Below are 24,174 nucleotides of genomic sequence, written 5' to 3'. Positions count from 1 at the left end.
CCAATCATTGAAAATCCATGTCATTTTCATCATACGACTTTGCACAATACTTTAGCCCCTGAATATATTCCAGATATGCTAAAATTAATATGGATCTACTGTTTATGTGCTTGATTTTTCACTATTAAAATAGCTATGGCTGAAAGTTAACCCAAATGGATGTTCTTGTGAATTGCGCATTCAAACGAATTCGGCATTTTTTGACCTCACGAGTCACGAGATCACAACAATGAGTTTAATTAAAGCTCTATTACTCAGTCAAAATCCATGAAAATTTCATCAAAGTTCCCAATATAATTAATAATTGTATCCTTAAGATGGACAATCTATTTGTATTGCTATAACTTGTTTGTTCTTTTAAGTCTAACACACTCAGTTCTTAGACATTGCGCAAACTCAACCTCAAAAATGTGAAATTTCAATACAATCTTGACAAGTACAAGAAATGCTGCACTTTGACAAAACGTGTCATTTTCACCAAACTTTGCAAAGTTGTAGAGAAAGATATACCTAAGAGGCGCAATTAAAATATAAAAAAATATGGGTTCATGTGCTTGTTTTCAAACTATACATTAGCACTTTTATTAGAGCAAATGTGCTTCTTAAAACACCCCAAACGCGCCGAAGCTTTGTATCTATGAGGAAAAAATCCAAACCACTCTACCATTTATTCAAACTCGGGTCATATTCGACAACGTTGCAGCACTACAGAGTAAAGTATTCTTAAATATTGTAGAGGGATTTTTCTAAATGGTCCATGCCTCCATGGTCCATAGAATAATTCCAGTTTATTAGCTTCATAAAATTAACACATCGGATCAGGGACCCGTCTTACAAAGAGTTACGTTGATTCAATCAATCGTATATAACTCTATGGTGTCAGTGTCTTAAATTTTTCTACATGGAAATTTGCACGAAGTCCTTTGTAAAACAAAAAGAAGCACAGTGAATTTTTAATGAAAGAAAGCCAAGTCAAGACTGGTTTGTGGTGGTACAGATATTTTATTCCAAGAAAAACAGCCTCGCTGCAGAGACATAAATAATAAAAATACATTGTAAATACATATTGATAAAATAAAATCATATGACCCATGTACAACATTTATTCCAAGTGATAATTTCCAATTATTTCAATAGATAGTTTATACAATATGATGATTATGAGTCTCAATATGACATTTCTTTATTCTTGCTTCACACACGAGGGTTGATAAAAATATACATATATATCATCCATAACTAAACTGCAGTTTGGATAAAAATGCAAAAAAAAAAAACAATTCCTGAATATTACATAATTAAAAGACAGGTTTTATTGCAATACGATCCAATTAAAAATAAACTCACCGCCCACACTTCTCAATTCCTCTGGGTTAATGTACTTTGGTAATTACAGTGTATGCAAACATCATCTAGTAAATCATTGCATATATATGTTGAGCTAAAGGGAAAATAAAACAATAAACTACAATCAACATCATGAAACAGATCTGACGGTAAGTGGGTTACAGTCGCATATTAATGTAAAAACATTTATAAAAATCTTAACTTGTGTTCGTGCATGCCAACAAATCAATATTATATATTCCTTGTGGTAAATCTGTATTTGTAAAATCATAGGACTTCAGAGGCATAATAATGTCAGTTTACATATTAAAAATTCATATAAAGTAATCCCATAGGCATCAATAATTATTTAGTAAGAGTAAAATACATGATCATACAAAGTTTACAAGTATACAGTAATATAAAACATTAACTCACTTGTACTTTGACTCAAACTGACACGGGGAAGACAATAACCTGCTTCTTCAAAAGCTCAATCTCTTCTGCCCTCTTCCCGCCAATCGTGCTCTCTCGAATTCCTAAAATCAGTCCTTAAATGTCCCTTTTTCTGATCTGAATATCAAAAATTTTCAGCTCGCGCTTCGCGCTCGCATAATTTAATTGGTGAAATACGTATGGTCTTAGTGAATTCCTACAAACAAGCCTTAGAATGCCCCTCTTCGGGTTTGAAATTCCTATATTTTCAGCTCGCGCTTCGCTCCCCTTATAAAAAAAATTGAATGGTATACCATTGAAATACCATACACCATACACCACTGAAACACCATTGATATACCATTGGAATACCATTCGCACAGCACCCATCATACACCAATGGTATACCATTCAAGCCCCAATGGTATACCATTCAAACTAATTTAAATAATTGGGACGTTACTATTACCATATTCATGAGCACCATTTACCATTCATATACCATTGATCAAATACCATTCACCATTGATCTACCATGGCCACTATAGACAGGTTTACCGTTGACCACCATTCAGCCACCATTCACTGGCCTACCATTTACCATTCAGCTACCGTTCACTAGACACCATTGGTCTACCATTCACCTTACACCATTCACCATACACCATTCGCCTACCATTCACCATACACCGTTGACCTACCATTCACCGTACACCATTCGCGTACCATTCACCGTACACCATTCACGTACCATTCACCATACACCATTCGCCTACCATTCACCATACACCGTACACCTACCATTCACCGTACACCATTCGCGTACCATTCACCGTACACCATTCACCTACCATACACCGTTCACCATTGCCCTACCATTCACCATACACCATTGACCTACCATACATTGTACACCATTGGCCTACCATACACCGCACACCATTGACCTACCATTTACAGTTCACCATTGCCCTACCAATCACCGTACACCATTGGCTTACCATACACCGTTGACCTACCATTTACCGTACACCATTGGCCTACCGTTCACTGTACACCATTGTCATACCATACACACTATACCATTGGTCAACCATTCAATTTACACCATTGGCCATACATTATAGACCACAAGTGTACTGTGAATGGTAGACCAATGGTTTACACTGAATGATAGACAGTAGACCAAAGGTGTACAATGTATAGTAGGCCAATAAAGTACAGTGAATGGTAGACCAATGGTGAACAGCATATATAGCTCGGGTTAATGGTAGGTTTGATAATGGATTAAGTATGCACAAGAAAAAAATGATGAAAACAGTTATTTCAAGAACATCAAATGTTTTTACTATGAAAAGTTTAAGTACAGCATAAATGGAACACAGTATTCACAATTATAGACTTTATAATTAAAGCACATAAGTTATGAATATATATGACTTTGCTCCTCGTTGACATCTATACTCTGTCAATCTTGGTATCTAAAATAAACATGTATCAAGACAGAGTTTAATTGAAAAACACAACAAATGAATAACATTTCCAAGAATAAACATGTTCTCTCTGATGGCTTTTTACGTAGATTGAGTACTTGGCAAAACCACTGTTCTGCAAACAAACCTGATACTTGTAATACAATAACCTTGATTTTAAATCTGTTGTGTGTAATTGCTTTCACACAGCTACTTCAATGACATTAATAAAATATTTTTTTTACTAATAAGTTCAAGTACAAAAGAGTGGAACCCAGTATTGACAAGTACATGTGTGGCATAAAAGCACCAGCATTATGAATACATGTGACTGCACGACTCTACAAGAGGTCAATGATTGCACTCCACATAGATATTATGTTAATCTTCCTATAAACAAATCTAAATGTAAGACAGAGTTTGGACAACAAACTGATGAACACCAAATTTCGAAGATTAAACTCAAAATGCGTGATAGCCTTCACATGGCCAAATGATTAAAGGTAAAGAGTACCAAACTTAGAGGAAATAAATATCCCCAAAAGGGGGGAAAATAGTACCCCCATAAAAATAGAACCTCCTAATATTTCTCTATTTTCTTTTCACCTAAAAGATATATCAAACGGCGTATTTCTACATAGAATCGTTAAAAGGTATTACCCGCGTAAGTATCCAGAATCCCGGAAAACTTTCCTGTAGAATTTTGTAGAAACAGACGCGAAGCGGTTTATTGATAAACTGCTTCAAGCAAAATATGGTTTCTCATAACCATCTCTGAGAGGTGGTTATTGCCATGTTAATCCGTTTAACTTTTCTGTAAAGACACACGGCAAAATAGCGTATCGTGTCTGGCGGAAGTGCTTAATCCCGGAAGTGCAATTTCGCAGTACATAAATTTGCACATTCTGGCCTTTTCGATCTCGCCAGCTGATCGTGCAACACGTATACCTGCTACATTGAGTGAGATCTACCACAAATTTTGAAAATTTTCCTAAGAAGATGCAATTTTGGACATATGTACAATGCAACGTGAGGTTATAGGTTGAATTTCCGATTTCCGCCGTATTTGCAACGCGAAAAGCGAGTTAATCAGATTATTCGGTTTGTAGAAGCAGGTTGGTTTAAGGGCGATAAGGTTTTTCGAGTCCGGAAAAGATAAATCGTTTTTAATGATTTTCTGTAGAAACATGCCAAAAGTTTATCATAAATACATTAAAGATACATAAAGAAATAAATAATATCTATATCAAAAATAGAATATATAGAATAATAGAATAATAAAGAATATATCATGAAAATAGAAAAAAAAACAAGAAAAATAGCGACATCTTTTTTTAATATTTTGCAAATCATATAGAAAATAATTCTTAGTAGCACATCTATTTTTACACTATTTCCCATAGTTCAAATATACAAGATTCCCACTTATTTCTTTTTTGTCTATTTTTGTTGTGTTGAATCAGATGAATAACTCAACTATCTGTGAGAAATAATATAATTTTTATAACCTAGCTTGAACAAAATTTGAATTCATATAATACAAAAAAATATATAAATTGGGATCTTGTATATTCATGAGGACTTGCAGAGAACAGTTTACCAAAAAATAACAACTTTAATTAGTCATAATTTTGTTAATCCTCATTCAATTTTGACGAAATTTTCAGTGTTTTTTTTTGTCTGATGTACTCTTTGAATTTAAATCACATAACTTTCAGTCTAGAGTACTTAGCCCTTCAATCAAATGGGTTGGACGACCGGTTACATTTTACATATAACATAGTTATAAGGAGAATGAAGGGGACCATAGAAAGAAAGCATGAGGAAAGGGGAGATTTAGGTAGGAAGAAAATTAATCAGAAAAGCATAATGTTGACAATTTCGTTAAAATCTGATAACAAAGTCTTTGATTTGAAGGTTTAGCAACATTTTGGAAAAAATTACTGGAATGTGCACATGATCGTCAGGAATATGTGTTAGGCTTATGTTATAAAATGAAATCATAATAATTTCATATTTTCGTACACGTGTGTATGATATGTCCCACGTAGCATAACATTATTTCAAGCAATGCATGTGTTTACATTAAATAAATCTTCACTCCACTTTTTAGTTCTTGGAGGTCAAAATGTGAATAAACATGACTTCTTGTTATAAAATACAAAAGAACAAGTGGGGAATTGACATCAGCTTGTTAACTGTGGGTGCGTCATGGTCTAGTGGTTCTGACTCTCACCTTTCAACAGAGTGTCGTGGGTTTGAATCCTAGCAATGGTGTTTTCCTTCAGCAACACATTTATCCACTGTGCTGCACTCGACCAAGGTGAGGTGAATACGTACCCGGCAAGATTAATTTCTTGCAACTGTAATAAGGAATATGGGATGAAAACAATGCAAAGGACAGTATGTCAGCTACGGGTTCAAAACATCAATGCTTGTCAAGCGTGCAAGCTTTCTTGAGAAATTGATATATTTTTCTAAAATATCGAGAAATTTGCATAATACACTACCCTTCAATTGAATAGTACCAATTAACAAATATCAACAAAACATTTTGTACAATATGATAAAGAAATTCATGTTTAACCATAGATTAGCAGAAAATAACCCGTTATATTAATGGGAGGTTGCCCAAATGATGACAAATACCATACCACATGAATACCTGGGGCCAAAGTGTCAACCCCCCCCCCCCCCGCCAGCATATTGATTTTTTTTTCCAGGGGGGGGGGGTGTTAGAAAGGACGTGTAATCCTATAAATGGGGATGACATTTGGTCTTTTTCAGTATTTTTACCATTCCTCACAAGTTTTTTTTTTCAGCTATGCCACTGCAGGAGTACAATCTGTTTTATTTAATGAAGCTTTGCCATTTTTTCCACTGAAGTGAATTCTTACACAAGTACCTTTCACAAACTCCAGTTGTTTTCTTGTTAACGGTTTTCTGTGTTCAACACCTGTAGTTTCCTTCCCAGATAATCCTGGACCATCTACATTATCATCCAGTGTATCCGTCGTCCAATCTTAAATGAAATAAAATCAATTTGAGTGTTGGAAAATATGCATGTGCCGATAAAAACAAAAATATAATACTAATATAGTAAAACTTTCTTTAAGCTCCAAAATGCAATGATTCATTCATATACAGCATCATGATAATTTTTATTTCAACATATGCAGCAAATTCACTTGAAAATATGTTTGAAATTGATGGCACAGAAATAAAATTCCCCCACCAAAGATTTTCTGTGTGTGCATGCAGGAAATATATAGATCAATATAACACAGTTACTCTGCTGCGTAACGTGTTTTGATCAGCAATCATGTAGATATGCAAGAGAAAATTATCTAATAGAAAAAGAATGATCTGAAGTCATATTTCCAGAGCAGCAGTTTTCAAAAGGTAGGCCTAATCAATTAATTGATAACATTCAATATGATTTTCTTTGACAATCACAGTAACAGATCCAGATGGGCACAATTGACCTGTGCCCCCCCCCCCCCTTGAGAGCAATAGTCAATGGCCCGAATTCAAAAAGGTGGTTTTGAAAACCCCGGTTGAGTCCATGTTTTATGGAGATTTCCTGTATAAATTACGCTTATTTACAGCGTATATCAAAATATGTCCAATGCTGATGCGCGTTTTTGTCACAGTGCGCCAAATTGACGCCGGTTGCCGTGGTTATCCATGCTATTTTAATCACAAGTCCACTGTTTTGAACAGTGGACTCATGAATAAAATAGCGTATCTAACCATGGTAACAGGCGTCAATTTGGCGCACTGCGATAAAAGCGCGCATCAGAATTTGACATTTTTTATACACGCGCCAGATACGTGCTAAATTAAGCGTAATTTATACAGGAAATCTGCATACACCATGGACTCAACCGTGGGTTTTCAAAACCACCTTTGTGAATTCGGGCCAATGTGTTTAATGTAAATATGGCGTCTTTACACAAGTGTGTCCCTCCTTTTGAAAGTTACAGCAAATATTTCTAATGGAAATATATACCGTGTTTACACTTAATCGGCTTTTTCATAGCGTGTAAAACACGATTAATTTGCATCGGCTCGCGGTTCAGAATCAGCAATTTGCACCACCAAAGTAGTAGGTTCAGAACCGCGAGCCGATACAGAATCGGCTTTTTTACTACGTGTAAACAGAAAGCCGATTCTGCATCGGCAATTGGTGCGCATTTCATTTACTTTACCATTGTGACATAATTGTAAGCGCACGGATCCAGCGTTGTCTTTATTATGACGTATATTGTTGGTGAGCGTATCAATTGAGGTTTTTGACACGCGAGCCGATTCTGCACCGCAAGCTGTAACAGCGTGTAAATGCAGTGCAAGATAAACCAAAAGCCGATTCTGCATCGGCTTTTGGTTCTGAACCAAAAGCCGATCAAGTGTAAACACGGTAATTGTCTCATACACAAGTAAAGATCTCTTTTTTTGTGCTTGTTAAAGTAATTTCCTGGGAAAATGTGCCCCTCCCCCCTTGAGAAATCCAGGATCCGTCCCTGGACAATCATATGCCAGTGGGTGAATTCTAGACATTATTTTGGGCAAGTTTTTGATCAGTAAATAAATAAACGCAGATAAAAAGTGATCACAGGACAAACTTAATTTAAAAAATATAATTAACTTTAAAAATGGATATGCCTAGCCCTATGAAAGGACCTCAGATTATTCTCCCGCACTAATGCAGTTTCACACCAACTTCGAGCAAAATTTTCCACCAGAAATTGTCTACACACATTTTGAGGTCAATACACAGTATGCCCACCATTTTTCCAAACATCACGATCGGGAACGGCGGTATTTTGGCTCCATTCCCGATGTTATCGTAATGGTGGGAGCCATGCCGGGGTGGAATTCAGAGACTAGTGAGTTGGGGGGATTTTCCCCAGGGCAAGCCGGTCCGGGTTAAGATCCAAAACAGCGAAGATCAGAAGCTGTTATGTCTCCGAAAAATACCAAATAAACACCAAGATAATGTGACCATTTACCACTATTCATGAACCAAGCTCATCTATTTTCTCGAAAAATCTAACTCAATTTATCCTTTACATGAATTTCAGCCACTTTGAGCAGTGGAAACAGCATTATTTTAGCTTTGATCTTGACGTCTTAGTTAAAATTCTTAGTCAGATTTTGCCAAACGAACGCAGAGGGCAGCAACACTGTTGACTTCGTGTTTGCGCGTTGTAATCGCTAACTTCAGCAAATATCCAAATAAATATACGGTGGAGTGAGACCCTAAATCTGATAACTCGAATGATGAAATCATGGTGGAAGCCGGAATAAAGATGTTCCTGATGCTCAGTGAATTGATTCGGACAAATATTTAGGTTAAATTAGTTCGCTAACATCGCAGGGTACGAAAGTGCATTAGGGATTAGCGGGGCCAGGTTTTTCTTAGGGCTGCAGCAGCGGTGTTGAGCGGTGGCTCCGAGTTCCGGGTTGATCCAGGACCCATAATTTTTTTGCTAAACCTTCTGGTCCGGGCTCAAGCCAGGTTATCTTTGCGGGCCCCAACATTAAACATTACGTTATCGTTCAAATTCTCAGTCAGACATCACTTTGCTTGGCTTTGCCATTATTTATAAGGACTGAAGTTAGCGACCAAAAGATTTGCCTGCGGCAGTTTGCATGACTTGGTTACGAACTTCAGTCCATATCAAAATTACGGCAAAGCAAGGCATGAGGATTCAAACAATGACGTAGAGATCGAAGCCGATATACAGCTGTTCCCGATATTCGGAAAAGCGGTGGGCACATGGACATTCAAATGCAATTCAGACTTGATATGACATTTGAGAACAACATTTGGTGGTGAATTTTGCTCGAAGTTGGTCGGTGCGAAATTAGCGCCCAATCCCACGGAAAAATCCCAAGGAAAAAATTCAGAAATTGTGATTTTAGTCAGCTGGCATGGCTGAGTTCAGATTAGTATAGGCCCTTTTGGGGGGGGGATACATTTACATATACATGTAAACTACGAATTTTGTTTACAAACGTCAAAAACTATGCCAATTTTTATATTTGAACAAATTATATCGTATTCATATGTAATAAATATTCTAAAAAACTTTAGGCCTAACCAAAAAGAAAATATCACATAACTCACTAATACCAAAATCCCGCCATGTTTTCAGAACACTTCTTGATTTATCATGGAATATTTCTCTGCCTCAATTTCTAAAATATGTTAATTCCAAACAGTTGTAGGTTTTCTCTGAATAATTATTGCAGTCTCTCTAGAAAAATTGAATAGGAATCGTTTGTCACTCTCTCCAGTCACAGTTCCGCACACAAAGTGCACATTTTACCATTGAAATTGCATGCGCAATAAGTGGTGCGTAGCTTTTTAGGGCCTGCGTAGCCTTTAAGGCTTTACTTTGTTTTAAAATTTAGGACACCTTACCATGTTTCACCTGAATACTACCATGTCCATGTCATCTTAATTTACCAACATTATCTACCAACAACAACAAATTATAGGCCTCATTCCAGAGCAATATTTTTCGGCAAGGTTTCCATTTCAGTGAAACAATGTCAATGATGTGCAGTAACCAATGGCCTAATTGACACTTTGACAGTCAATGTCATGACAGTACTGCACTGTACAGCATTAATTTAACAAGTCATTCATTCATAAATTCATACCGGTATTCAGAGATGGTTTTGTAAAACATTGACAATAGATATCAGGCCATACGAGCGAATTACTACTCAATGACAATGCTCGGCTCAGCTAACCTCAGCCAATAATACAAAGCATATTAACGCACCCCATAATCCATTTCGCCAGAGACAGGCGTGTCCCGGCCCGCGCCAACGGGGCAGTGGCGGTACGGTGGCAGTGAAACCCCGTGGCAGTACGACATCTAACAGTAACACTAACAGTAACATTCTAGATAATCAGGCCGAGCCACTAACTACGAAAACAAAATCAAAGAAAATTGTTATCTAACTTACTGTTTAGCGTATTCTGCGAATGAATTTGAAGTCGTTGTCCGAATCTGACCTGTGTTCCTTTAGTTTATGATGAATTATAGACGGCCTTCTGAACAGCAAACCATGGTTGATCGGGTTCTTTTTTCAAATATTGCAATTGGCGGTTACATGCGTACGTACGTGCGCGCGCGCGTGCGAGAACAACACTTACATACGTATACATAGAGAGCGAGCTAGCTAGCAGCGCAGCCAACACATCCCGATATTGGGGGGGGGGGGGTAAATCAAGACCAAATCAGGGGGAGGGGGCTTCTTAGCCAAGATACATCCCGATATGGGGGAGGAGTGAATCGCATGTAAGACCAAATCAGGGGTGTCTTTTTCTTGATTGGTTCTGGGTTGGCAATTAACCATGCAGTCAATTTTTGCCACTGCTTATCCTTTGATAGGATCTATGAAAAAAATAATTTTGCTCAATTTTTTTCTGTTCTATAATTCCATGTCTTTTTTTTTTTTCTTTCCATTGTCTTTTTTTCTTTTTCCTTCTTTTTTTCTGTTCAGTCTTTCTTCTTTTCTTTGTCTTAGTCTTTTTCGTTTCTTTTTTTAAATTAATTTTTCTGTTTTTCGATATATATATTTTTTACTTATTTCCTTTTTCCTTTTCTCTCTTTGTTTAATTTCGCTTTTGTTTTGATTGCAATTGAGAATTTCGTTCATTAGATTTTTTTCTGTTACATATCGTACTAGCCTGGCGGCAGGGAATTTTGATACTGGGGGGGGGGGGGGGGCAAGACAATAACAGACAAATCATTTCAATTAAGCAAGTAATGACCGGCCTAGAATAGCTCTCCTCTTTATAAACACCATCCATGAGTGAGAAAAAATAATTAAAACACAATTTGTAAAGAAAAAAAAAGAGGAACGTTTTATGATCAAAAGCAGTAGTAGCGATATATAAATTGGCCGGGAGGGGGCTTTGGTCGTTGCAGACCAAAATCAGGGTTTGCCGATGGGAATTTCAATAGGGGTTGGGGGAGGAAGACAACCAACAGTGAATTCATTTTAAGCAAAATAATGACCTATGGGACATTGCAAGAAACTTGCAACTGAACGCAAGTCAATTTCAAACTCCAAAATCAATTGAAAGTCTTACTTTTCATTGCAACTTGCAACTGATTTATTGTTTCTTCCATCAATAAATCTATAAATGGGTTTACTTTAGATGAAACTAGTCTATCACTTGTAAATTTGCAACCGAATTTTGGGATTGACTGCAAATATTTTCTTGCAACACCCCATAGCTCTCTTTATAAAAAGTGGCCATAATTAAATAAGAAAATTAATTTAAAAATAGAACAAAACTTTCAAGAAGGGGGGGGGGGGCGTTACATAAAAAACTGTATACCGTACAGATAGGAGAGGTGGTGTGCCGTTCAAATTATACCAAGAAACAAAAAGAGAAAAGAAAGGATGGTGAAATGTACAATTTTCTATTTAGTACGATACACATCTTGTTCATGCTCTTTATAACTTGCATGTTTTAATTTCAAGATTTTTACGGTAAATGATGATTATATTCTTCACTTTCGGGAGCGGCTGTGAAATAATTTGTCCGTTGATATTAAGGTACAATAAAAACCCTTTTTATCAAATAAGATTTCATTGACTCCTTTTATTTTTGCACTCAATGCATCAGATATAAATTTAGAAGGTAATATGTACAATTGTAAAATATAACAAATTAATAATATTGTATTTTAAGCACTGGTTCAATAATATTTAAACACATATAGGCCTTTTACTTAATAAAGACAAAGACAATTTAAAAGAATGCAACAGACCATGTTTGCCATCATGAGCGAATGGGCCTGATTTAGGGAAGCTGCTCGCATAAAAGTCACAACTCAAAAATGTTAATAATTCTAATTTTTAATCTTTGATCTTTTTTTTTTTTAATCTTCGGAATTATGTTATTGGGTAATGCAATTGGGCATACCATTCACCATTAACATAAACAGCATTCATTAGGCACACACCACTTAGCCACAATTGCGTTACAATTATCCAACAACTATCCATTAATTATACCACTATATAGGCACATACTACTGAGACACCATATTGGGCATATGGTATACCATTACACATATACCACTGAGACTATTGGATACCACTGAGACACCATTGGGTATATGGTATACCATTCACCACACCAATCATATCATTATAGAGGCACATACTACTGAGACACCATTGAATACCACTGAGACACCATTGGTATATGGTGTACCATTCATCATACCAATCATACCATTAGAGGCACATATACTACTGAGAGTCTGAGACACCATTGAATACCACTGAGACACCATTGGGTATGGTATACCATTCATCATACCGATCATACCATTAGAGGCACATACTACTGAGACACCATTGGTATATGGTAGGCTATACCATTCACCACACCAATCATATCATTATAGAGGCACATACTACTGAGACACCATTGAATACCACTGAGACACCATTGGTATATGGTGTACCATTCATCATACCAATCATACCATTAGAGGCACATATACTACTGAGAGTCTGAGACACCATTGAATACCACTGAGACACCATTGGGTATGGTATACCATTCATCATACCGATCATACCATTAGAGGCACATACTACTGAGACACCATTGGTATATGGTATACCATTCACCATACAAATCATACCATTAGAGGCACATACTACTGAGACACCATTGAATACCACTGAGACACCATTGGGTATATGGTATTATACCATTCATCATACCAATCATACCATTAGAGGCACATACTACTGAGACACCATTGTATACCACTGAGACACCATTGGGTATGGTATACCATTCATCATACCAATCATACCATTAGAGGCACATACTACTGAGACACCATTGTATACCACTGAGACACCATTGGTATATGGTATACCATTCACCATACAAATCATACCATTAGAGGCACATACTACTGAGACACCATTGAATACCACTGAGACACCATTGGGTATATGGTATACCATTCATCATACCAATCATACCATTAGAGGCACATACTACTGAGACACCATTGTATACCACTGAGACACCATTGGGTATGGTAAACCATTCATCATACCAATCATACCATTAGACACATACCACTGAGACACCATTGGGTATGGTAAACCATTCATCATACCAATCATACCATTAGACACATACCACTGAGACACCATTGGGTATATGGTATACCATTTACCATTAAATAAACTACCACTTACCATTAAGAACTTACCATTGAAACACCACTTAAATACCATTCGCGTACCATTTACCATTCAGATCACCATTCAACTACCATAAACTACCACTTACCATTAAGAACTTACCATTGAAACACCACTTAAATACCATTCGCGTACCATTTACCATTCAGATCACCATTCAACTACCATTCGCCACCATTCAAATACCATTGGCGATTTTTATAAGGGTCTCGCAATATAGTGAGATGCGTATGATAATCATGATTACAATAATGACTACAAAAAGTTCTTCATGTGTTTAGATGTAATTCTAACCAAATCAGCAAGCGCTTGGCACTCATTAGATGAATATGGTGAGATATGTATACTAAAACAAAGTCCTTAAAATGACCCTGTTTGGTGTCAATATATACAAATTAACATTTCAGCTTGTGCTCGATCGCGCTCGTATTGTCTGTTTGGCAAGACAGGTATGTAACATGTCGATAACCAAAATTTGCTTATAATGTCCCTTTCTAGGTCTGAATGTCAAAATTTTTCAGCTCGCGCTTCGCGCTCGCATGATCAGTGAGATACATATCCGTTTAATGGCACTGTCTTTAAAATGTCTCTTTTAGGTCAGTATACCTGGCAACTGATATATATATTATAAGGTCTTTGCTGAGCGCGCTTTGCGCGCTCACAAGGTGACTCAACATTTTTGATGGTACCCCCAATGCCGTGACCCACGGTACGCCACTGGTGACGTCAGCCGCGAAGTGTACCGTAATGGTAAAATATGCGCAGATTTTGCAATAGGGGATTCCCCGGCGGCGGCGGCTCAGATGCAGGAATACCAATTTGCTTCCGGTTTAGTTTATTTAATGGAAAAGCCTCGTCATCACATTGCCTTGGGCTAGGCTCCAGCTGCGTAACTAAAGATTTCGATCTACTGGTAAGTAAAGGAGTAACTTTACAATATCTATCTAATTCTAATCCATGTGCATGAAGTCATGAAGAATCTTGCCATTCTTCTTGGGTATTAGTTACCTAGCTACCTAGGCTAGTAGGCTAGGCCTAGGGAGCTCCGGGCCGCTTCCCGGGCCGAACCCGTCGACCCACTCAAACGTATTTCGACTTTATTCGAGGTTATATTTTTTTTATAGGAGGGTTCATTACATGCCGCCGCGCACAGAAATATCAAGCCATAGAAGTCGTGTGTTGTGGACACCAGAAGTGGGATCTCAACACGCGCGACCCACTACTAGTTAGAAATCCACTGTGAAACTTTGTGGGAGGCACTCAAGCCTCAACAAGGGTTCATTTAACCCAGGGAGCTCCGGCCCGCTGCGCGGGCCGGAGCCCAGGGGCAGTGGCAGCTTCCTGACATCGAGGCACAGACTAGCCTGGAGGCGTCTGGGGAGTGAAAGTAATATACTGTACGTATGGTCACTCCCCTAACGCCTGGGAGCCTAAGCTATATTCCCACACGCACGGGTACAAAACCTGAAACTTTCGCCCCCGAGATTTCTACTTTCCCTCTAAAAGATCTAGCCCTAAAACATGTACATGGAGTTAAACTCCATTCCCAACATTTCTGCGATATTGATTACATTTTTAAAGAAGAATTCATGAAAAAAAACGAGAAAAATGTTATGAAAAGATGAGAGAGCTTACGGCCGTGTTTACGTCGCCATCTTGATTTCTTTGTCTTCCGCTTGGCGACAGCACGCAATCGCGTGCTGATTGCGTGCTGTCGCCAAGCGGAAGACAAAGAAATCAAGATGGCGACGTAAACACGGCCGTAAGCTCTCTCATCTTTTCATAACATTTTTCTCGTTTTTTTTCATGAATTCTTCTTTAAAAATGTAATCAATATCGCAGAAATGTTGGGAATGGAGTTTAACTCCATGTACATGTTTTAGGGCTAGATCTTTTAGAGGGAAAGTAGAAATCTCGGGGGCGAAAGTTTCAGGTTTTGTACCCGTGCGTGTGGGAATATAGCTTAGGCTCCCAGGCGTTAGGGGAGTGACCATACGTACAGTATATTACTTTCACTCCCCAGACGCCTCCAGGCTAGCACAGACTGGAAGTTGGAACCTCAAAAAACAAAAGTTTTTTGAGGTTCAGGAAGCTGCCACTCGTTAAACCTTCATCCATATTATCGTGGTAAGTGCTTAATTTCTGTTTTAACTATAATTTATTCTTAAAATTATTTAGACCATACTTCACGCTACTACTACCGTGGGTATGGTGAATTACACGGTAAGCCCCTGGGCTCCGGCCCGCGCGCAGCGGGCCGGAGCTCCCTGGGTTAGGGTTCATTACATGCCGCTGCGCACAGAAAAATCAAGCCATTGGCATTAGAAATCGTGTGTTGTGGACACCCGAAGTGGGATCCGCAGCACACGCGACCCACTAGTTAAAAAAATCCACTGCCAAACGCGGTTCATGGTGCGAGGTTAGTATACTAATAATACTAACCTCGCAATACGTTTGAGTGGGTGCGAGGTTAGTATAACCTCGCAGTGGTATAAGAGTCAACAACAAAATGAAGTATAGGATTAGGAGTCGACCGAGCAAAAAGGGAGACATGGGACTGGGGTAGATTGGGGTCTCAATACAATAGTAATCTTGATAAAATGTGGAAACACAAATTATGCACTTACCACGATTATATGGGTGACACACAAATCCTGACATCGAGGCACAGACTGGAACCTCAAAAAAACAAAATATAGCCTTGGTCTCGATCGGCCATTTTGTTTTGAATTTTGAAAGAAGGAGACGTATCGTGACAGAACTTTTCTTTTTTTTCCAGTCTGTGCCTAGATGTCAGGATTTGTGTGTCACGATAGAGCTCCCTGGGTTACATGGGTAGGGGTCTAGACACCGCTCTCACGTCACTACCTTAACCCAAGGAGAGCCGGAGGAGCCCAGGGGCCAGTCAAATGTATTGCTGTACACACGCGTGACCATGCAAGGAATTTCCAAACACCCCCTAAACGAGTTTTTCTCTGTGTGCAAAATAACCCCCTAAACAAGTTTTTTGCGGGCTTTATTTACACATTTTGGCCCCTAAACAAGTTGTGGCCAAAATATGACCTCGGGGGAAAAAGCTTGGGGAAAAAAACATACCCTAAACACGTTTGGCTAGTTTTAAAAAAAGCTTTAGGGAAAAAACATACCCTAAGTACGTTGGACCCCGCGATTGACCAGTCTTTCAAAACCACCCTTTTTCTTGGAAATCTGTGTTTTTGATACCCTTAACGAGTCTACGCGCGGACCACGTGCAAAACTGAAAAAAACCTTTTAAACGCGTTTTTTTTATCCTGACACGCGTGTGTACAGCAATATATTTGACTGGCCCCCCTGGGGGGCCTGGGGCCTGTTGCATGACGAGATGAGTGATACGTACAGGGCTCGAAATTGGTGGCGGTCCGGGGGCAATTGACCGCCTAAAGCTCCGTCGGGCACCCTAAAAGTCGGGTAATAGTGCCCGGGCTGACCACCAGAAAAAATAAATGTAGAAAACCGAAAATGAGTAGGTCTAAAACGAATGAAACCTCTCTCATGCAATGATAACAATTGCATTAAAATACTTGATACAGGTTTGAAAATGATACAGAGGCAATTTGTCAAAAAAATGAACAATGACTGTATTGTATTCACTGTTAAACACCAACTTCAAAGAGCTCCGAATAAATTTTAACCCATCCGGCCTTCCCCTCGATACACAGTGTACATGTGCGTCTTAAAATAGAACACACACAGAACAGCTAATTGCTTATCTGTGATTGGCCAGCGCTCCACTGATGGGAGTTGCTTTCAAGCGCGCGTGTGACCATTATCAGAAAAGGTCATGACTTCAGAGAAAAAAAATCAACCCCTCCCCATCTGTGTGCGTGTGTGGGTGTGTGAGAGAGAGAGAGGGGGAGGAGAAAGAGAGAGAGAGGGGGAGGAGAAAGATTGGGGGTTGGAATCATTGCATGCGGGGGGAACCCTTTCATGTTTCAAAACAAAGCAAAGCAATCAGCAAAGCAATCTGTATTACCCCCCTCCCCCATACACAGGCACACCAATTTTCCCCAGAGGCTTAAAAATAACATTCCAACACTTACCCTTCGCCTATTCATTCCATGTCTCGACTAGTCTCCAAATAAAGACCCAGTTATAGGTTCAAATTATCAAAAAATTTAATTTGGAACTTAGGAATTTTGATTTTTAATTGAATTATATTTTGCAATTACTTTTTTTTTAATACAGTGTGTAGCATCGTGGGCAGTGCAACAAGCTTGGGTATGGCACGTAGGCAAGGGATGAATTTTTTCCAAAAAAAGTGTCTCTGTCACAAGAATACGGCGTGAATGAATTGTTTACTGTGAATTGGAGACAAAAAAAGACGTAAATGGACTTTGGACTGAGCTGTGAACAATGATCTGGACTGATTCATTCATATGCGGGGGTGCATAAAAGCATTGATTCAGGAAATTTTTTAAATTGAAACAATAAACTGAAAGTTATTTCATGTAATATCTTTTGACATAGTCAAAGAAATCAAAGGGGGAATAAATAGTAATACTTTCATTTGTGAGAAACAGACCCTTGATGTTCAATGCAGTGAGGTCCAGTTGTATAAGTGTGGCATTGAGAGTTGTAGATTTTCGGTCACTAATAACTAGGTCAACTTTGCGATTTTAGAAGACTCGATTCCCGACGAACAATCGAATCATTCGATTGTTTTTTCAGGAAATAATCGAATGGTAAAAATGACATTCGTCCCAGGCCTAAACGACATGATCACTTGTTTATGTTTTGCCTCATCCAAGCCACTTGTGGTTTTGTTTCCACTCTTTCTGTAATGTATACTTTTGGGGCCCATTTCATAAAAAGTTGCTATAAATTCTTTCGCAGCCAGAGGCTGAATTGTGGAATCTTTTACAAATCAAAAATATAACATTACATAAACATCATAAATAATTACATAATTACACAATGCAAAATTAAAATACTAATATGATATCCAAACTATGAGTACAGGATATCATGCATTAAAAGAAAACAAATTAAGCACAGATACTCAGAGTTTACCTTAGAGAGAGTGACAGAGAGAAAGGGACAGGGACAGAGAGAGACAGTTACAGTACAGAGGGGGAGAGAGAGAAACATGGACAGAGGGGGAGAGGGGGGGGGGGGGCTGAAAATGAAGCCTTTATATCAAGTTAGTACATTTAGTATTGGGGGTAAAAAAAAGGGAAAAATAGTTTACACATGTGACAGACCAAATCATGACAAGTCTTGGTTTTATTCACTTTATGGAGTGAGTGCACTTCAACATTTCCGCGGCAACGACTGTTAACTTGGTGTGATGTTTTGACAATAAATTTATCATAACCATGATCAAATGTGAATTGAATGATGTTCTTTCCAATTTCAGTTTGGTGAAGTTGTATTCATTTTATTATGCATGGTTTCCCTCAGTGTTGGTGTGGGTGTTGTGGTTTTATTTCAGGAAATGTCATTGACCCTTTTTCATTTTAAAACGTACCTCTAACTTTAAGTCTAAAAATGAACAAGTCTCAAGTAAAACAAAGGTGTGAAAAGGATCATGAGTAATTTTTTTAATCTCCTTTGAAACAAAGCCTTGAGTTTGTCCTTTTTAATCCACAGAAAGGTTCCACCAGTAATGTAGTGTTTCGCAGCAAACTTACACTTATAGAGTTGATACTTTACAATTTGTCATGATACAATATTTTCAATATGCATAGATGACCACCTAAACTGCCATTTGACCACCTAAAGTTCAGTCCAGGGTGCCCGGCTGACTTCCAAAAATTAAAGTTAATCGAGAGGCCTGACGTAGGAATGTCCTAGGACCATTCTTCCGAGATGGGAAGATTGGCGACAAATCAGCCCTTTCCGTTTCACGAAGGCAATTTTGTCAAGTCCGCGACATCGTTTGATATCGATAGTATCGGAAAAATATTTAGTCTTCATCGTCACCTGAACCCTTTATTTCAGAATGGCGACCTTTCATAAAATCATATATTTCAATAAATGGAGATCAAATAATTAATAATTACTGATTGTAGAATTGATGTATGGAGCTTACTTTATGAGATAAAAGGAGAAAAAAACTTTAAAGATTCACAAAAAAAACTGGATAAAATCGAAATTTTCATTATTTCCCTTATAAATTTAGAGAAACCTTTCATTGATATTTCAACGAAAGAGACCCTTGTCCGACATAAAAAATTGAATGAACTAAGCAATTTCGACATTGTATTAGTTCAATATTCTTATTTTTTTAAATAGAATACTTTCTGTAATGTATACTTCTGGGGCCCATTTCATAAAAAGTTGCTATAAATTCTTTCGCAGCCAGAGGCTGAATTGTGGAATCTTTTACAAATCAAAAATATAACATTACATAAACATCATAAATAATTACATAATTACACAATGCAAAATTAAAATACTAATATGATATCCAAACTATGAGTACAGGATATCATGCATTAAAAGATACTCAGAGTTTACCTTAGAGAGAGTGACAGAGAGAAAGGGACAGGGACAGAGAGAGACAGTTACAGTACAGAGGGGGAGAGAGAGAAACATGGACAAAGGGGGAGAGGGGGGGGGGGGCTGAAAATGAAGCCTTTATATCAAGTTAGTACATTTAGTATTGGGGGTAAAAAAAAGGAAAAAATAGTTTACACATGTGACAGACCAAATCATGACAAGTCTTGGTTTGATTCACTTTATGGAGTGAGTGCACTTCAACATTTCCGCGACAACGACTGTTAACTTGGTGTGATGTTTTGACAATAAATTTATCATAACCATGATCAAATGTGAATTGAATGATGTTCTTTCCAATTTCAGTTTGGTGAAGTTGTATTCATTTTATTATGCATGGTTTCCCTCAGTGTTGGTGTGGGTGTTGTGGTTTCATTTCAGGAAATGTCATTGACCCTTTTTCATTTTAAAACGTACCTCTAACTTTAAGTCTAAAAATGAACAAGTCTCAAGTAAAACAAAGGTGTGAAAAGGATCATGAGTAATTTTTTTTATCTCCTTTGAAACAAAGCCTTGAGTTTGTCCTTTTTAATCCACAGAAAGGTTCCACCAGTAATGTACAATCAAGGCATGCACGCATGCTTCCACAGCGTAGAGATGCCTTGCCAAATTTCCGTCAGTTGAGAAATTCTGATCCTCTTTGCCGTATACCTTGCCGTACTTCTAGGTACCAAAATTCATTCCTACCTCAAGCAGTAAAGATAATTAATGATTTGAAGCTTGTTTGATTTCACTTCTAACTTGTATCTTTTGTTGATGAACAGTACTTTTATTTTTCTCTCTCCTCTTTTCTGTCCTCTTTTTTCTATTCTTTTCTGTTCTGTCTTCTGTTATTCTTTCTTTTCTCTCTACTCTCTTGGATTTCTCTGTCCCCTCCTCCTTTCTCTTTCTTCTCTCCCCTCCTCTTCCACTCTCTCCCTTTTCCTCCCCTTTTTTTTTTTTTTTTTTTTTTTTTTTCCCCTCTCTTCCCTTCTTTTCTCTCTCCTCTCTTGGAATTCTCTGCTCCTCTTTGCTATTTTGTTATGATTCTATTTGTATGTAAACATTCACTTATTTCAGTCTTTGACTGCTTGTGATTGTATTTTGATAGTTTTTATTGCAATAAAAAAAATCCAATATATATGTAGTGTTTCGCAGCAAACTTACACTTATAGAGTTGATACTTTACAATTTGTCATGATACAATATTTTCAATATGCATGTGATGACCACCTAAACTGCCATTTGACCACCTAAAGTTCAGTCCAGGGTGCCCGGCTGACTTCCAAAAATTAAAGTTAATCGAGAGGCCTGAGTCGTAGGAATGTCCTAGGACCATTCTTCCGAGATGGGAAGATTGGCGACAAATCAGCCCTTTCCGTTTCACGAAGGCAATTTTGTCAAGTCCGCGACATCGTTTGATATCGATAGTATCGGAAAAATATTTAGTCTTCATCGTCACCTGAACCCTTTATTTCAGAATGGCGACCTTTCATAAAATCATATATTTCAATAAATGGAGATCAAATAATTAATAATTACTGATTGTAGAATTGATGTATGGAGCTTACTTTATGAGATAAAAGGAGAAAAAAACTTTAAAGATTCACAAAAAAACTGGATAAAATCGAAATTTTCATTATTTCCCTTATAAATTTAGAGAAACCTTTCATTGATATTTCAACGAAAGAGACCCTTGTCCGACATAAAAAATTGAATGAACTAAGCAATTTCGACATTGTATTAGTTCAATATTCTTATTTTTTTTAATAGAATACTTAAATAAATATAACTTCACAAATTATGCGTTAAATGTTACTTGTTGAGGTAAAAATAGGGTTTGAATGGAGTAAACAAAATCAATGTGTCTGATTGTTTGAGACTAAAAAGGAAAATATGAGAGGCTGCATGTGAAAAATCTAATTTATTTATTTTATCTGTCAGATATCACGCAAAAAAATACAAATGTGAGTGTTTAAAGTATAAACATACCTTTTCATGATGAGTAATCGAAGACAAGCAACATATGAAAAATTCTGCAAACATGTCCAAGTGGGTAAAGTAGTGCTTTGCAGTAATAAAACATTGAAAGATGTGTGAAATCAATCCGCAATTGAAAAAAATACAACAATGCTAAAAATGACAACGATCTTAAACGTTGGTCATATTTAAAGTTGATAACTTTATGGAAGTTTATATAAGAATATAAGCTTTAAGAATATAAAAAATATATATGTTCAACATTTCGGGTTAAGGAGTTGAGACTACATTATTGCTTTAACATGACATAGGGGCCGATAGGGCCTACCCACCTCTTTGTGTGGACTTTCCATAATCTTTTCTTCTATATTGGTACAATGAACTTATCTTCTTTTGTAATGATTGTGATGGATTTGTAAGCAATTAGACCGAATCTATATCTTAAATTCAATTTGCTATTTTCCTGCAGATTTTTTTGTTTCATTCATCATCTCGAGTTGACACAAATCTATCAATTAATTTTCATTGATTAAAATCAATCTCAGCAGAAAAATAATTATTGTCAAATTATGAAAATGAAATAAAAATGAATAAATGATATAGCATGTTTAGTAACATCTTAGTTTTGTATCGTGTTTTTTTTTTTTTTTGCCGAACGTTATAAACACGTTTTTACCATTCATAATTATTTTTTTTTTTATTGTTTTCATGTTGTTTATCTAATGAGAGAGATTGCCGCCCATTTGGATATTTCAAGTTTAATTGAAAAAAAAACTGGAAAAGTGATGGGGAAAAGACAAGAGGGAGAATAAAAGAAAAAAAAATCATTTGGGCCTGGATTACCTCCGAGAAGTTGAAATTACATCCGTTTGCCGTGCAAGACGACCTGAAATTATACCCCCATATACATGTAAAAAAAATAACTTGGCACCATCCCTGGGCGCCTTCCCAGATAAAATGCATAAGAGTGCACTCGAATGACCCCAAAAAAATGTTTAAAGGTGATATGTCAGTGTGGCTTTGCCGTAAACGCATATTCTCTCAATGCTGACGGTGGTGGGCGGTGTGCAAAGAAGATCATGCCTACGTAGGTCATTTCTGGAGGTGTCTTTCCAAGGACCATTCTTCGTATCGCCCAAATCGGCTTTGTGAAACAGTTGAGCGATATCTTGTTCTTACATAGGACGGTTCTACGAAAGACCCTTTCATGCAACAGGCCCCAGGACTGGTCAGTGTATTACTAGACAGACATATGCTCTCCAAAATGGGGCAGAATAGGGTCACAATAGCACTCAAAATAAAAGGGGAAAATATAAATTATAAATACTTTTTTGTATGATTTGTTCCTTTTTTTTTAATTTTTGATCATGGAGTGTGTATTATACACAGCACATGACACTAGCGCTGGTCCGACAGTCCCAGATCAGTAAAAATCACTGTCGGGCCAGTAACTTGTTGCATGAAAAGAACAAGTAAATTCTCGTCTAAGAGTACATGTTTAAAAGGGTAATTTTATCAAGTTTTCAAGTAGAGTCATTTCACATGTTTTTTTCAACGATCTCACTGCAACAGGCTGGCAATTATTATGTTGAGCCAAATTTTTTAAAATACTCTTTTTGTCAAAAAATACTGTTTTTTCCTTCTAAGAATACTTTTTTTTGGTTGTAGAAGGTTGGCAGGTCTGCTGTTATGAAGCGATGTTTACCGACTTCTCAAAAATCCACTGTGTAATCCACTGGCGTAAATCCGTGTTGATGGGTGGGGGGATGATTGAAATATTTTGGCATTTTTTTGCAATCATGTTTTTAGATATGCAAGGAATTGTCATTGATATGTCCATATGGCAAATACCCCTCCAATATTATTATCTTTATTACCCCATGATGGTTTAATGGTTTTATTAGAGATTACATTCATGAATAAATCATCCACTTCAAGCTAACGGATATCCACACAACCATCACGCATATTTCTCTCTCTCACACACACTCTCTCTCTCAAGCACATATACACATGTCATCAACATTTACAAATCACATTATTCGAATGATGCATCATTCTACACTATTAATCAAAGGAGAGTCATGAACTCGATATATAAAACAAGATATAACTTCCTACTTTCAGACAGCGGTGCTTTAATAATAAGTCTATCTGTACATTCTTTGGAAAA

At 37.3% G+C, this 24,174-nt stretch overlaps 1 long non-coding RNA gene across 1 annotated transcript; it reads right to left on the bottom strand.

Moving 5' to 3' along the window:
- Positions 1–1,088: 1,088 nt before the first annotated feature.
- Positions 1,089–10,324, bottom strand: LOC135153683 (uncharacterized). The gene is made up of 3 exons (XR_010293191.1): positions 10,218–10,324; positions 6,139–6,255; positions 1,089–5,596 (listed from the first exon to the last, which is right to left on the bottom strand). It is a non-coding gene; the product is annotated as an uncharacterized LOC135153683 (long non-coding RNA).
- Between the last annotated feature and the right edge of the window lie 13,850 nt (positions 10,325–24,174).

Source organism: Lytechinus pictus, chromosome 3 (assembly GCF_037042905.1).
Source record: "Lytechinus pictus isolate F3 Inbred chromosome 3, Lp3.0, whole genome shotgun sequence".
NCBI lineage: Eukaryota > Metazoa > Echinodermata > Echinoidea > Temnopleuroida > Toxopneustidae > Lytechinus > Lytechinus pictus.
Note: the sequence above shows the minus strand (reverse complement) of the source record. Positions and strands in the feature narration are given on the sequence as shown.